At 45.1% G+C, this 14,473-nt stretch overlaps 1 protein-coding gene across 1 annotated transcript in view; it reads right to left on the bottom strand.

The window, feature by feature from the left end:
• LOC129813543 (receptor-type tyrosine-protein phosphatase F-like) overlaps positions 1 to 14,473 on the bottom strand; it is a 488,239-nt gene that overhangs the window by 340,772 nt on the left and 132,994 nt on the right. Inside the window, exon 2 of the mRNA XM_055865838.1 lies at positions 14,211 to 14,352. The gene's annotated coding sequence lies outside the window, so the exon portion shown is untranslated. The remainder of the gene's footprint in view (positions 1 to 14,210; positions 14,353 to 14,473) is intronic.

The raw sequence follows: 14,473 nt of genomic DNA, 5'->3' as shown, positions 1-14,473 counted from the left end.
TTCCCCTGAGCCGATCAAATTATTTCCCGAGTCAACCAAGTTATTTCCCCATAGCCGACCAAATTATTTCCTGAGCCGACCAAGTAATTTCCTGAGCCGACCAAGTAATTTCCCGAGTCGACCAAGTTATTTCCCCGGAGCCGACCAAATTATTTCCTGAGCCGACCAAGTAATTTCCCGAGCCGACCACGTTACTTCCCCTGAGTCGACCAAGTCATTTCCCGAGTCGACCGAGTATTCCTGAGTTCCCAAGTTATTTCCCGAGTCGACCACGTTATTTCCCCTGAGCCGACCAAGTTATTTTCTCAGAGCCAACTAACGGTCAGACCATGGACTCTATAACCACCCCACAGTGGCATGGCTGAGACTGAGTCGTAAAACATGGAATGCAGATACCAAGAAGTCAGGCTCAGAGGATAAGACAAGAAACCGGTCAGCAGGTAGCTGGTTACTGGTAGTGTTGGACCAAATCAAATTGTATTTGTCACATGTGCCGAATACAACAGCGAAATGCTTACAGTAAACCGAAAGGTCGCTGGTTCGAATCCCAGAGCAGACTTATGTGCCCTTGAGCGAAGCACTAAACCCAAACTGTTCCTGTAAGTCGCAACACTTTGTCATTCTCACATGTTTGTGTTTCTGTTTCCCTGCCCATGGGTTCCAACAGACTAGTCCACCGGTTTGTGGTTAGTGAATGATTAACCAAGAGAAGTGAGAGTGAGGTTCTTAGCCTGCATTTACAGTGTCTCAGATTAGGAAATCACATGTAGTGACATAAAAGGAAAAACTGATCCTAGATTCTACTCCGTAACTTTTTTGTGAATACAGACCCTGATTTGGCCAGGCCAGGAGGACAGAGGAGGCGTTCAGTTCTCTCTGACTGGGAGGGAGAACACACCATGGGGAAATGTGGTCTTTTCATGCCAAACAAAGCAAGACAGACATGTTGTCTTTACACAGTGTGCCCTGAGAGCTTAAGACAGCTCTGGTGGAACAGGACAAGCTGCTAAAAGGATATTTGGTATTTTTTCTCTCTCTCTCTCTCTTTTCATTTCGTCCGTGACACACTGCCTAGTGTTGAGCAACAGGCTTATATTGAGCAACACCTGCTGCCATTACTCTGCTAAGCTAATGCTATAGACATGCTTTTGAGAAGTTGTTTTATAACATAGACCTAAGTGTAAAGAATATATAAATGTATCATATCAAATAGGTCTAATTGTTGGGGGGGGGGGGATCTCAGTGCTCGAGGCGTCACTACAGACCCTGGTTCGATTCCAGGCTGTATCACAACCGGCCGTGATCGGGAGCCCCATAGGTCAGCACACAATTTGTCCGGGTTTAGGGTTTGGCCAGGGTTTGACCAGGGTTTGACCAGGGTTTGACCAGGGTTTGGCCAGGGTTTGACCAGGGTTTGGCCAGGGTTTGGCCAGGGTTTGGCCAGGGTTTGACCAGGGTTTGGCCAGGGTTTGACCAGGGTTTGGCCAGGGTTTGGCCAGGGTTTGACCAGGGTTTGGCCAGGGTTTGGCCAGGGTTTGGCCAGGGTTTGGCCAGGGTTTGGCCAGGATTTGACCAGGGTTTGGCCAGGGTTTGACCAGGGTTTGGCCAGGATTTGACCAGGGTTTGACCAGGGTTTGGCCAGGGTTTGACCAGGGTTTGGCCAGGATTTGGCCAGGGTTTGACCAGGGTTTGACCAGGGTTTGGCCAGGATTTGGCCAGGGTTTGGCCAGGGTTTGACCAGGGTTTGGCCAGGGTTTGACCAGGGTTTGGCCAGGGTTTGACCAGGGTTTGGCCAGGGTTTGGCCAGGATTTGACCAGGGTTTGGCCAGGGTTTGACCAGGGTTTGGCCAGGGTTTGGCCAGGGTTTGACCAGGGTTTGACCAGGGTTTGGCCAGGGTTTGGCCAGGATTTGGCCAGGATTTGGCCAGGGTTTGACCAGGGTTTGGCCAGGGTTTGGCCAGGATTTGGCCAGGGTTTGACCAGGGTTTGGCCAGGGTTTGACCAGGGTTTGGCCAGGGTTTGGCCAGGATTTGGCCAGGGTTTGACCAGGGTTTGGCCAGGGTTTGACCAGGATTTGGCCAGGATTTGGCCAGGATTTGGCCGTCATTGTAAATAACAACGTGTTCTTACCTGACTTGCCTTAGTTAAATAAAAGATTCAAGTAAAACAAATAAAAAGTAAAACACTTTGCCAACACAATGTAAAGAGACAGAAATCCACCAATATATCTGCTATTTCATTACTCTGCTAAAGATTCTGCAGAGAACAAGCTCAAAAAAGCCCAACAGAATATAGACCAAAGCTGTTTGAGAAAAAAAAAAGACTGATTCCCATTGAACACTCACACCTAAAACTAACACACACTATTTAACCAGCCTAACCCTTGGACAACGCTAACCTTTCCCGGATAATCATGTGGGCTAAGCCTACATTTTAAATGAAAACACTGTGCCTAGCCTAAACCAGGAACTGTTTTAAAGCTTTCAAAAGCCTTGAATTGGGACTGTTTTTCAAACTCCAGGAAACAGCAGCTCAGAACTCAGAACCCCAGCAGCTCAGAACCTCAGCAGCTCAGAACCTCAGCAGCTCAGAACCGCAGCAGCTCAGAACCACAGTAGCTCAGAACCACAGCAGCTCAGAACCACAGTAGCTCAGAACCACAGCAGCTCAGAACCCCAGCAGCTCAGAACCCCAGCAGCTCAGAACCCCAGCAGCTCAGAACCCCAGCAGCTCAGAACCCCAGCAGCTCAGAACCTCAGCAGCTCAGAACCACAGCAGCTCAGAACCACAGCAGCTCAGAACCCCAGCAGCTCAGAACCCCAGCAGCTCAGAACCCCAGCAGCTCAGAACCCCAGTAGCTCAGAACCACAGTAGCTCTTTTTAACTGAAATTCTTGTCGCTGAAACCTTAGCCTGTAAATTTCCTGGGGAGATAAAGTTTGCGTCCCAAAAGGAGCCCTATTCCCAACATAGTGCCCTTCTTTTGACTAGTGCCCTAAGCGCCGTAGAACACTGTGCCATTAGGGACGCAACGAAGGACAACTGGAAAAGCAGGTTATTGGGCCTGAAAGTAGCGCTGCTGTAGACTCCGCGGGTGCCTCACCTTAACAGCGGTAGCTAGGGGACACACCACGAACACGCTATTCAAAGTCCTGTTTTTTAAAAACCAGGGGAGGGCTTGCAGCAGACAGGGTCGTTTACCAGAGAGGCGACCAATAGAACTGAGCCAAGAGAAGGCTAAACTATTGTTTTGGCTTAACAAGCAAGAGTGAACAAGGACAAAAGAAAACGACCACAAAAGAAGAGAGAGAAAATACCTCAGTAGTGAAGAAGGGGGATCACATCAGCCTAGTTCTTTTAGGAGCCAAGTTAACAAGGATCTTTTTACGGGGGATTTTCCTTTTTCGTCCTATTTTCTTTTTCTCGAATTGACACCTGTGCTGATGGAGGGAAAAACCGAAGTAGACTACTAATTTGCATGTCCAAAGTCTAAGTCTTAGTTGCCATTACCATGTTTTACAACAGAAACATTTAAAATGTCACTTACCTAGATCTATAAAATATATTTTTTTTTATTCCTGTGAGAAACCTTCTTCTGGTAGTTAGTTCCAAGAATGTTCTACCACAATATCAATATCCTCCAGAATCCAGGGAAAGTTTAGAGAATCATTAAGGAATATCCTCCAGGATCCAGGGAAGGTTTAGAGAATCGTTAAGGAATATCCTCCAGAATCCAGGGAAGGTTTAGAGAATCCTTATAGAACTCCAGTCGCTCTTCTCCCTGTTTAGCTAATCCACAACTAACAGTTCACACCGCTGAAGGAAAAGTTCTCTCTCTCTCTCTCTCTCTCTCTCTCTCTCTCTCTCTCTCTCTCTCTCTCTCTCTCTCTCTCTCTCTCTCTCTCTCTCTCTCTCTCTCTCTCTCTCTCTCTCTCTCTCTCTCTCTCTCTCTCTCTCTCTGCTCTCTGCTCTCTGCTCTCTGCTCTCTCTCTGCTCTCTCTCTGCTCTCTCTCTGCTCTCTCTCTCCGCAGAGTCTATAGTAGTTTGCAGAGAGACCCTTCAGCACCAGAGGTTGATCACACACTGAGCTGTGTTCACACACAGCCGGGGAGGAGCCAAGGTCCAACCTGCTTAGCTAAACCTGTGATGTCATAGGGTGTCGGATTTCACTGGGAAGAGGGGGGGCAGGAGGTGGATTGGCTTCCTGAACTCTGAACAACAAGAGAGTCGATTGGAGTTTACCTGTTGGAGTTTACCTGTGCACAACATAAAAGGTTTGGGGTATGTGCATTTTTACAGATATGGAGAGGATTTCTGTGCAAGTCTGTGAGTGTGAAATAAATACAAGATAAGTAGCTTAAATTATTTACCAGAATTATTTTACAAGGATTTTCAAGGTCTGACTGGGAGATGGCTGTTTAAATGAAAACAGTAAACGCTCAACTAAAACAACATATCCACACAGATAGATCCACTACACAAATCCACACAGATAGATCCACTACACAAATCCACACAGATAGATCCACTACACAAATCCACACAGATAGATCCACTACACATATCTACACAGATAGATCCACTACACATATCTACACAGATAGATCCACTACACAAATCCAAACAGATAGATCCACTTCACAAATCCACACAGATAGATCCACTACACAAATCCACACAGATAGATCCACTTCACAAATCCACACAGATAGATCCACTTCACAAATCCACACAGATAGATCCACTACACATATCTACACAGATAGATCCACTACACAAATCCACACAGATAGATCCACTACACATATCCACACAGATAGATCCACTTCACAAATCCACACAGATAGATCCACTTCACAAATCCACACAGATAGATCCACTACACAAATCCACACAGATAGATCCACTTCACAAATCCACACAGATAGATCCACTACACAAATCCACACAGATAGATCCACTACACAAATCCACACAGATAGATCAACTACACAAATCCACACAGATAGATCCACTTCACAAATCCACACAGATAGATCCACTACACAAATCCACACAGATAGATCCACTTCACAAATCCACACAGATAGATCCACTTCACAAATCCACACAGATAGATCCACTACACAAATCCACACAGATAGATCCACTACACAAATCCACACAGATAGATCCACTACACAAATCCACACAGATAGATCCACTACACAAATCCACACAGATAGATCCACTTCACAAATCCACACAGATAGATCCACTACACAAATCCACACAGATAGATCCACTTCACATATCCACACAGATAGATCCACTTCACATATCCACACAGATAGATCCACTTCACATATCCACACAGATAGATCCACTACATAAATCCAATGGCAAAACATTTTTTACCCGCCCGCTTTACCCACGTGTGCTCAACCCATCGGTTTGTGGACCAATCAGAAAGCCTCGAATGTGTTGGCATTGGGTGAAGGGTCGGGGGAGGTTCTCCGATCCAGACTCAATGCGGAGAAGAAGCTATTTGCCGGAGTGAGGAGTCTGGGTAGCCAGGTAACGGCTCTGACTGAAACCAGAGAGGAATCAAAAAAGCAACAAGACAGTAAAAATAAACAAAATGTTAATTATTCAAGCAGCACAGCAGAGCAAGTATTAGCAGAATGTTACGTTTGCATAAAAAGCTAGATAAAAAAAAAAAATTCTATTCTACCTCTCTCCCTCCGCTCAGATTTCCGCTAGCCAAGGAAGCTAATCATTCAGAGCAGATGTTCTGGAATGTTTTTGGGATTTATGACCCCCCCCACCCACACACACACACACACACACACACACACAGACACACACACAGACACACACACACCATTCTCTAGGATTTATAACGGGGCTGAGAGGGAGCCTCAGGTGCTGCTTTCTCTTCTCTCTCAGTGATTCCTCACAAAACCCAGAAAATAAAAACAAACAAAAAACATGATTTTTGAGGATTTTCCAGAAATGTAATCCATAAAATATTCCTTTGGAGGAAGAATGGTTGACATATATTTGACATGTTGTATTTAAAAGCATAATTGAGAAATAATAAATAAAAGTTGTGATATTTATGACACGTTTGGCCTTGAGCGGTGGTGTGGGTGGGATGTCTCGTGGTCTGACATACACCGCTCTATCTCTGTCACCTTTGACATCAGACGAGGAAGTGTGTCATCGATGGATGCAGGGGATTGAGATGCATCCAATGGCGAAAACAGAACAGATATCTCTAGTGGCTTAAACTGACAGGTTTTCAAGGGGATGTTTTTATTAAAGGCTAATTACATTTCTGCGGGGCCTGCGGGGGGGTTTAAAACGTGTTTTATTTAACCTTTATTTTTACCACACCGTTGTGTTTAATTTGTAGATGCTACAAAGCAAACAGTGATGTAATGTGGAGCTTTACGACTCTGAAACATCAATAGTATCTTCATTTCAATAAACGTCTCTTTAAAAAAAAAAAATAATATGAATTGATTAATATTGAACAATATGAACATGAATATTGGAAATAATTTTTCTATTTTTTATTATTTGGGCAAATGTTTCTATCAGTGGAGGCTGGTGGGAGGAGCTATATAGGAGGACTGGTTTATTGTAATGGCTGGAACGGAGTCAAACACGTGGTTCCTCTGGACCTTTGAGGAGGAACTTTGTTCACTCAGTTCCGTCATACTGTTTGGATCGCTAGTAGACTGACTGACGTAGCACCATCACTATTTATTTTTAAGAGAAATTGTGTGTGTGTGTCCCCTTCATATACACAATGTAATACCTTGCAATAAGAAGCACGGATATGTACAATACTCCATGACCTGTGTCTTCAGGGTATTGTGGAGAACGAGGCCCGTTGTCTGTTTAAACAACAACAACAACATCAACAACAACAACGACAGAACGCTCACACCAGATACATCAGGCTCTACAGGCCAGAGGTTTCTACAATAGACCAGGAATCTCCCTCTGGCTTCAGTCAAGAGGAGAGACCGGCTGCTAACCCGACCTGGGACTGTATCCACAAAACAATTCCAGAGTATAAGTGCTGATCTGGGATCAGGTCGTCCCTGTCCAAAATAATCAGATTCATTATGATCTAAATGGCAAAACTGATCTGGGATCAGGTCGTCCCGGTCCAAAATAATCAGATTAATTATGATCTAAATGGCAAAACTGATCTGGGATCAGGTCGTCCCTGTCCAAAATAATCAGATTCATTATGATCTAAATGGCAAAACTGATCTGGGATCAGGTCGTCCCTGTCCAAAATAATCAGATTCATTATGATCTAAATGGCAAAACTGATCTGGGATCAGGTCGTCCCTGTCCAAAATAATCAGATTCATTATAATCTAAATGTCAAAACTGATCTGGGATCAGTACTTCTACTATGTTAATGTGGACCCTGTGTAAACTCCTGGTGTGGCTGTTTACCTTTATGAAAGCTTTGTTGTTGTTTTTTACATTGAACCTTTATTTAACTAGGCGAGTCAGTTAAGAACAAATTCTTATTTACAATGACGGCCTACCGGGGAAAAGTGGGTTTAACTGCCTTGATCAGGGGCAGAACGACAGATTTTTATCTTGTCAGTTGAGGGATTAGGTAGCCTACCACTAGGCTACCTGCCGCCCCTTTCCTATAGAAAGGTCGGTGTTGTCTAGGAAGGTCTGACCATCCTTTACCCAAATAGACCCAGGGCCATGCCAGGTTGATGAATGTTATACGTTGTAGTGACAATAACATTACATTTGGAAAATATAAAGGCCTGTATATAAATATAGATATAATATAATATATATATAAAGGACTGTAGTCTGGACTTCAAAATACACACATCCATGGTAAACATGAAAGTCATTTAATTAGGGAATCAGCTATTTAGTTTATTCACGCTCAGGTTGACCTTACTGTGGAATTACCCACTAGGGAGTCGGTGAGACTGAAGACCTTGCCTGCCTCAGATAAGAATTGTTCATCTGTCAAGATCGGTGCAGTCTCAAGGTCATATATGTTGCGTTGACACGGCCTGATAAACTACCGTCACGTACATGTGAATTTAGAGTTTGGAGCAGCGTGACCACTCGTCGGATTCCTTCGTTGTCAGATTTCCATTTGTGAATCTGGTATTCTATATTTGAAGCGCAAACTAGAAACAGTGTCCCACTCAATCTACTGCACCTTCCCTCCAAGGGACTTGGGAAACACCCCTGGTGAAGTCTGGGAATTTATTACATATAACACACACACACACACCGCCCATCCCCCAACCCTTTCAATAGATTTCAAAGGTTGACAACTTCTCCTCCTCCCTTTAGTGAATTCAGAGGCTGACAATCCCCAACCCCGCACCCCAAACACACACAAACAAACACAGAGAGAGAGAGAGAGAGAGAGAGAGAGAGAGAGAGAGAGAGAGAGAGAGAGAGAGAGAGAGAGAGAGAAAGAGAGAACCCGTTAGTAGAGCTAGCTAGCAGTCTCAGTGATTTCACATGGCTTCTCTATGTGCCAAGAAGCAGCGCACACACACACACACACACACACACACACACACACACACACACACACACACACACACACACACACACACACACACACACACACACACACACACGCACACAATTTGTTGCGCAACTCCAGAATCTCTTCTCAGAGTGGATAAGAACATCTGGAAAGTACATATACTGAGGCCGCATTTATTGTAGCTGAGGATTTTAACGAAGCAAATTTGAGGAAAACACTACCGAAGTTCAACCAACACATTGACTGTAACACTCTCTCTGGTAAAACGTTGGACCACTGCTCCTACAAGGCCCTCCCCCGCCCTCTCTTCGGCAAATCTGATCACGACTCCATTTTGCTCCTGCCTTCCTATAGGCAGGAACTCAAACAGGAAGTACCCATTCCAAGGTCTATTCAACGTTGGTCTGACCAATCGGAATCCACGCTTCAAGATTGTTTTGATCACGAGGACTGGGATATGTTCCCGGGTAGCCTCTGAGAATAACATCGACGAATACACGGATACGGTGACTGAGTTCATCAGGAAGTGTGGATAGAAACCGATGATAGATGGCAGCATACGTGCAAAACTGAAAGCACGAACACCGGCATTTAACCATGGCAAGGTGACTGGGAATACGCCCGAATACAAACAGTGTAGTTATTCCCTTTGTAAGGCAATCAAACAGGCAAAGTGTCCGTACAGAAACAAAGTGGAGTTGCAATACAATGGCTCAGACACGAGATGTATGTGGCGGGGTCTACAGACCATCATGGATTACAAAGGGAAAACCAGACACGTAGCGGACACCGACGTCTTGCTTCCGGACAAGCTAAACATCTTCTTCGCTCGCTTCAGGATAACAAAGTGCCACCTTGGACCAGCTAACAAGGACTGTGGGCTCTCCTTCTCCGTGGCTGACGTGAGTAAGACATTTAAGCGTGTTAACCCCAAGGCTGCTGGCCCAGACGGAATCCCTAGCCGCGTCCTCAGAGCATGCGCAGACCAGCGGGCTGGTGCGTTTACGGGCATATTCAAATCGCTCCCTATCCCAGTCTGCAGTCCCTTCAAAAAGTCAACCATTGTTCCTGTTCCCAAGAAAGCAAAAGTAACTGAACTAAATGACTATCGCCCCGTAGCACTCAGCTCTGTCATCATGAAGTGCTTTGAGAGGCTAGTTAAGGATCATATCACCTCTACCTTACCTGACACCCTAGACCCACTCCAATTTGCTTACCGCCCCAATAGGTCCACAGACGACCCAATCCTCATCTCACTGCATACTGCCCTATCCCATCTGGACAAAAGGAATATCGATGTAAGAATGTTTTTCATTGAGTATAGCTCAGCATTCAACACCATAGTACCCTCCAAGCTCATCATTAAGCTAGATGCCCTGGGTCTCAACCCCACCCTGTGCAACTGCGTCCTGGACTTCCTGATGGGCCGCCCCCAGGTGGTGAAGGTAGGAAACAACACCTCCACTTCGCTGATCCTCAACACTGGGGCCCCACAAGGGTGCGTGCTCAGCCCCCTCCTGTACACCCTGTTCACCCATGACAGCGTGTCCATGCACACCTCCAACTCAATCATCAAGTTTACAGACGACACATCAGTAGTAGGCCTGATTACCAACAATGATGAGATCTCTCACCCAACGTCAACAAAACAAAGGAGCTGATCATGGACTTTTACTTAACCCTGCACCTGAAAAACAGCTTCTATCTCATGACCATTAGACTGTTTGTCTTGGCCAGGTCGCAGTTGTAAATGAGAACTTGTTCTCAACTAGCCTACCTGGTTAAATAAAGGTGAGATAAAAAAATATATTTGAAAAAGACTGTTATATAGCGATTACTAACAGCCCCATATACATAGACATGGAATCACTGGCCACTTTAATAATGTTACTCAACCCTCCACCTTAGAGGCTGCAGCCCCATATACATAGACATGGAATCACTGGCCACTTTAATAATAGAACACTGGTCACTTTAATCATGTTTACATAATGCTTTACTCATCTCATACGTACCTTACCAGTCAAAAGTTTGGACGTTACTCATTCCAAGGTTCTTCTTTATTTTTACTATTATCTACATTGTAGAATAATAGTGAAGACATCAAAACTATGAAATAACACATATGGAATCATGTAGTAACCTAAAAAAGGGTTAAACAAATCAAAATATATTTTATATTTCAGATTCTTCAAAGTAGACACCCTTTGCCTTGATGACAGCTTTGCAAACTTTTGGAAAATTACGGTTTGATTTGTGTAACACTTGTTTTGGTTACTACATTATTACATATGTGTAATTTCATAGTTTTGATATATATACTGTATATTCTACTGTATTTTAGTCAATGCCACTCCGACATTGCTCAATCTAATATTTATATATTTCTTAATACCATTCTTTCATTTAGATTAGTGTGTATTGTTGTGAATTGTTAGATACTACTGCACTGTTGGAGCTTGGAACACAAGCATTTCACTACACCCGCAACAACATCTGCTAAATATGTGTATGTGACCAATAAGATTTGATTTGGTTAGACTTTATGTCAACACAGTAGGAGACGCAGTAGTCAACACAGTAAGGACACAGTAGTCAACACAGTAGAAGACACAGTAGTCAACACAGTAGGAGACGCAGTAGTCAACACAGTAAGGACACAGTAGTCAACACAGTAGAAGACACAGTAGTCAACACAGTAGGAGACACAGTAGTCAACACAGTAGGAGACACAGTAGTCAACACAGTAGACAACACAGTAGTAAACACAGTAGGAGACACAGTAGGAGACACAGTAGGAGACACAGCAGGAGACACAGTAGTCAACACAGCAGGAGACACAGTCGTCAACACAGTAGACAACACAGTAGGAGACACAGCAGGAGACACAGTAGGAGACACAGTAGGAGACACAGTAGTCAACACAGCAGGAGACACAGTAGGAGACACAGTAGGAGACACAGTAGGAGACACAGTAGTCAACACAGTAGACAACACAGTAGACAACACAGTAGGAGACACAGTAGGAGACACAGTAGGAGACACAGTAGGAGACACAGTAGGAGACACAGTAGGAGACACAGCAGGAGACACAGTAGTCAACACAGTAAGAGACACAGTAGTCAACACAGTAGTCAACACAGTAGGAGACACAGTAGTCAACACAGTAGGAGACACAGTAGGAGACACAGTAGGAGACACAGTAGTCAACACAGTAAGAGACACAGTAGGAGACACAGTGGTCAACACAGTAAGAGACACAGTAGGAGACACAGTAGTCAACACAGTAAGGACACAGTAGTCAACACAGTAGAAGACACAGTAGTCAACACAGTAGGAGACGCAGTAGTCAACACAGTAAGGACACAGTAGTCAACACAGTAGAAGACACAGTAGTCAACACAGTAGGAGACACAGTAGTCAACACAGTAGGAGACACAGTAGTCAACACAGTAAGGACACAGTAGTCAACACAGTAGGAGACACAGTAGTCAACACAGTAGGAGACACAGTAGTCAACACAGTAGACAACACAGTAGTAAACACAGTAGGAGACACAGTAGGAAACACAGTAGGAGACACAGCAGGAGACACAGTAGTCAACACAGCAGGAGACACAGTAGTCAACACAGTAGACAACACAGTAGGAGACACAGCAGGAGACACAGTAGGAGACACAGTAGGAGACACAGTAGTCAACACAGCAGGAGACACAGTAGTCAACACAGTAGGAGACACAGTAGTCAACACAGTAGACAACACAGTAGACAACACAGTAGGAGACACAGTAGGAGACACAGTAGGAGACACAGTAGGAGACACAGTAGGAGACACAGCAGGAGACACAGTAGTCAACACAGTAAGAGACACAGTAGTCAACACAGTAGGAGACACAGTAGGAGACACAGTAGTCAACACAGTAGGAGACACAGTAGGAGACACAGTAGGAGACACAGTAGTCAACACAGTAAGAGACACAGTAGGAGACACAGTAGTCAACACAGTAAGAGACACAGTAGGAGACACAGTAGTCAACACAGTAAGAGACACAGTAGGAGACACAGTAGTCAACACAGTAAGAGACACAGTAGGAGACACAGTAGTCAACACAGTAAGAGACACAGTAGGAGACACAGTAGGAGACACAGTAGGAGACACAGTAGTCAACACAGTAGGAGACACAGTAGTCAACACAGTAAGAGACACAGTAGGAGACACAGTAGTCAACACAGTAAGAGACACAGTAGGAGACACAGTAGTCAACACAGTAAGAGACACAGTAGGAGACACAGTAGGAGACACAGTAGTCAACACAGTAGGAGACACAGTAGGAGACACAGTAGGAGACACAGTAGGAGACACAGTAAGAGACACAGTAGTCAACACAGTAGGAGACACAGTAGTCAACACAGTAAGAGACACAGTAGTCAACACAGTAGTCAACACAGTAGGAGACACAGTAGGAGACACAGTAGGAGACACAGTAGGAGACACAGTAAGAGACACAGTAGTCAACACAGTAGTCAACACAGTAGTCAACACAGTAAGGACACAGTAGTCAACACGGTAGGAGACACAGCAGGAGACACAGTAGTCAACACAGTAGGAGACACAGCAGGAGACACAGTAGGAGACACAGTAAGGACACAGTAGACAACACGGTAGGAGACACAGCAGGAGACACAGTAGTCAACACAGTAGTCAACACGGTAGGAGACACAGTAGGAGACACAGTAGGAGACACAGCAGGAGACACAGTAAGAGACACAGTAGTCAACACAGTAGTCAACACAGTAGTCAACACAGTAAGGACACAGTAGTCAACACGGTAGGAGACACAGCAGGAGACACAGTAGTCAACACAGTAGGAGACACAGCAGGAGACACAGTAGGAGACACAGTAGGAGACACAGTAAGGACACAGTAGACAACACGGTAGGAGACACAGCAGGAGACACAGTAGTCAACACAGTAGTCAACAAGGTAGGAGGCACAGTAGGAGACACAGTAGGAGACACAGCAGGAGACACAGTAGTCAACACGGTAGTCAACACAGTAGGAGACACAGTAAGGACACAGTAGGAGACACAGTAGTCAACACAGTAGGAGACACAGTAGGAGACACAGTAGTCAACACAGCAGGAGACACAGTAGTCAACACAGTAGGAGACACAGTAGGAGACACAGTAGGAGACACAGCAGGAGACACAGTAGGAGACACAGCATATTTGAATGGCTCATTACAGGGGTGACCATGCCAGAGAAGGAAGAGAGGGATGTAGGGAAGGAGGGATGTAGGGAAGGAGGGATGTAGGAAAGGAGGGATTTAGGGAAGGATGGATTTAGGGAAGGAGGGATGTAGGGAAGGAGGGATGTAGGGAAGGAGGGATGTAGGAAAGGAGGGATGACGGTGAGGGAAGAGAGGGATGTAGGGAAGGAGGGATGTAGGGAAGGAGGGATGTAGGAAAGGAGGGATGACGGTGAGGGAAGAGAGATGTAGGGAAGGAGGGATGTAGGGAAGGAGGGATGACGGTGAGGGAAGAGAGATGTGGGGAAGGAGGGATGTAGGGAAGGAGGGATGACGGTGAGGGAAGAGATTCATTCAGAACAGGTCTACAGTTTATGGGAATAATATCTGAGTGAATAAAAACATATTAACAGACCTGAAAACAGAGGAGATTCAACGCGACTGGAAAAACAACAAGTCACTCAAAACATGGCTGTCCAAAAGAGGCCTTGAGGGGGCTTGGCCTCTGCAGCTGTATGGTGTTGAGGTGTTGAGGTGTTGAGGGGGGGCCTGGAGACCTGAAAACCACAATGGCAGCTGAATGAGTATAAAAGACAGCAGTTGTGTTGAAGGCCTGCTACGTGGTGTTTACACCTCAGTTAACAACAGAGTGGAGCTGACACCATTTATTATCATGAA

The sequence above is a fragment of the Salvelinus fontinalis genome, chromosome 17 (genome assembly GCF_029448725.1).
Source record: "Salvelinus fontinalis isolate EN_2023a chromosome 17, ASM2944872v1, whole genome shotgun sequence".
Classification (NCBI taxonomy): Eukaryota; Metazoa; Chordata; class Actinopteri; order Salmoniformes; family Salmonidae; genus Salvelinus; species Salvelinus fontinalis.
Note: the sequence above shows the minus strand (reverse complement) of the source record. Positions and strands in the feature narration are given on the sequence as shown.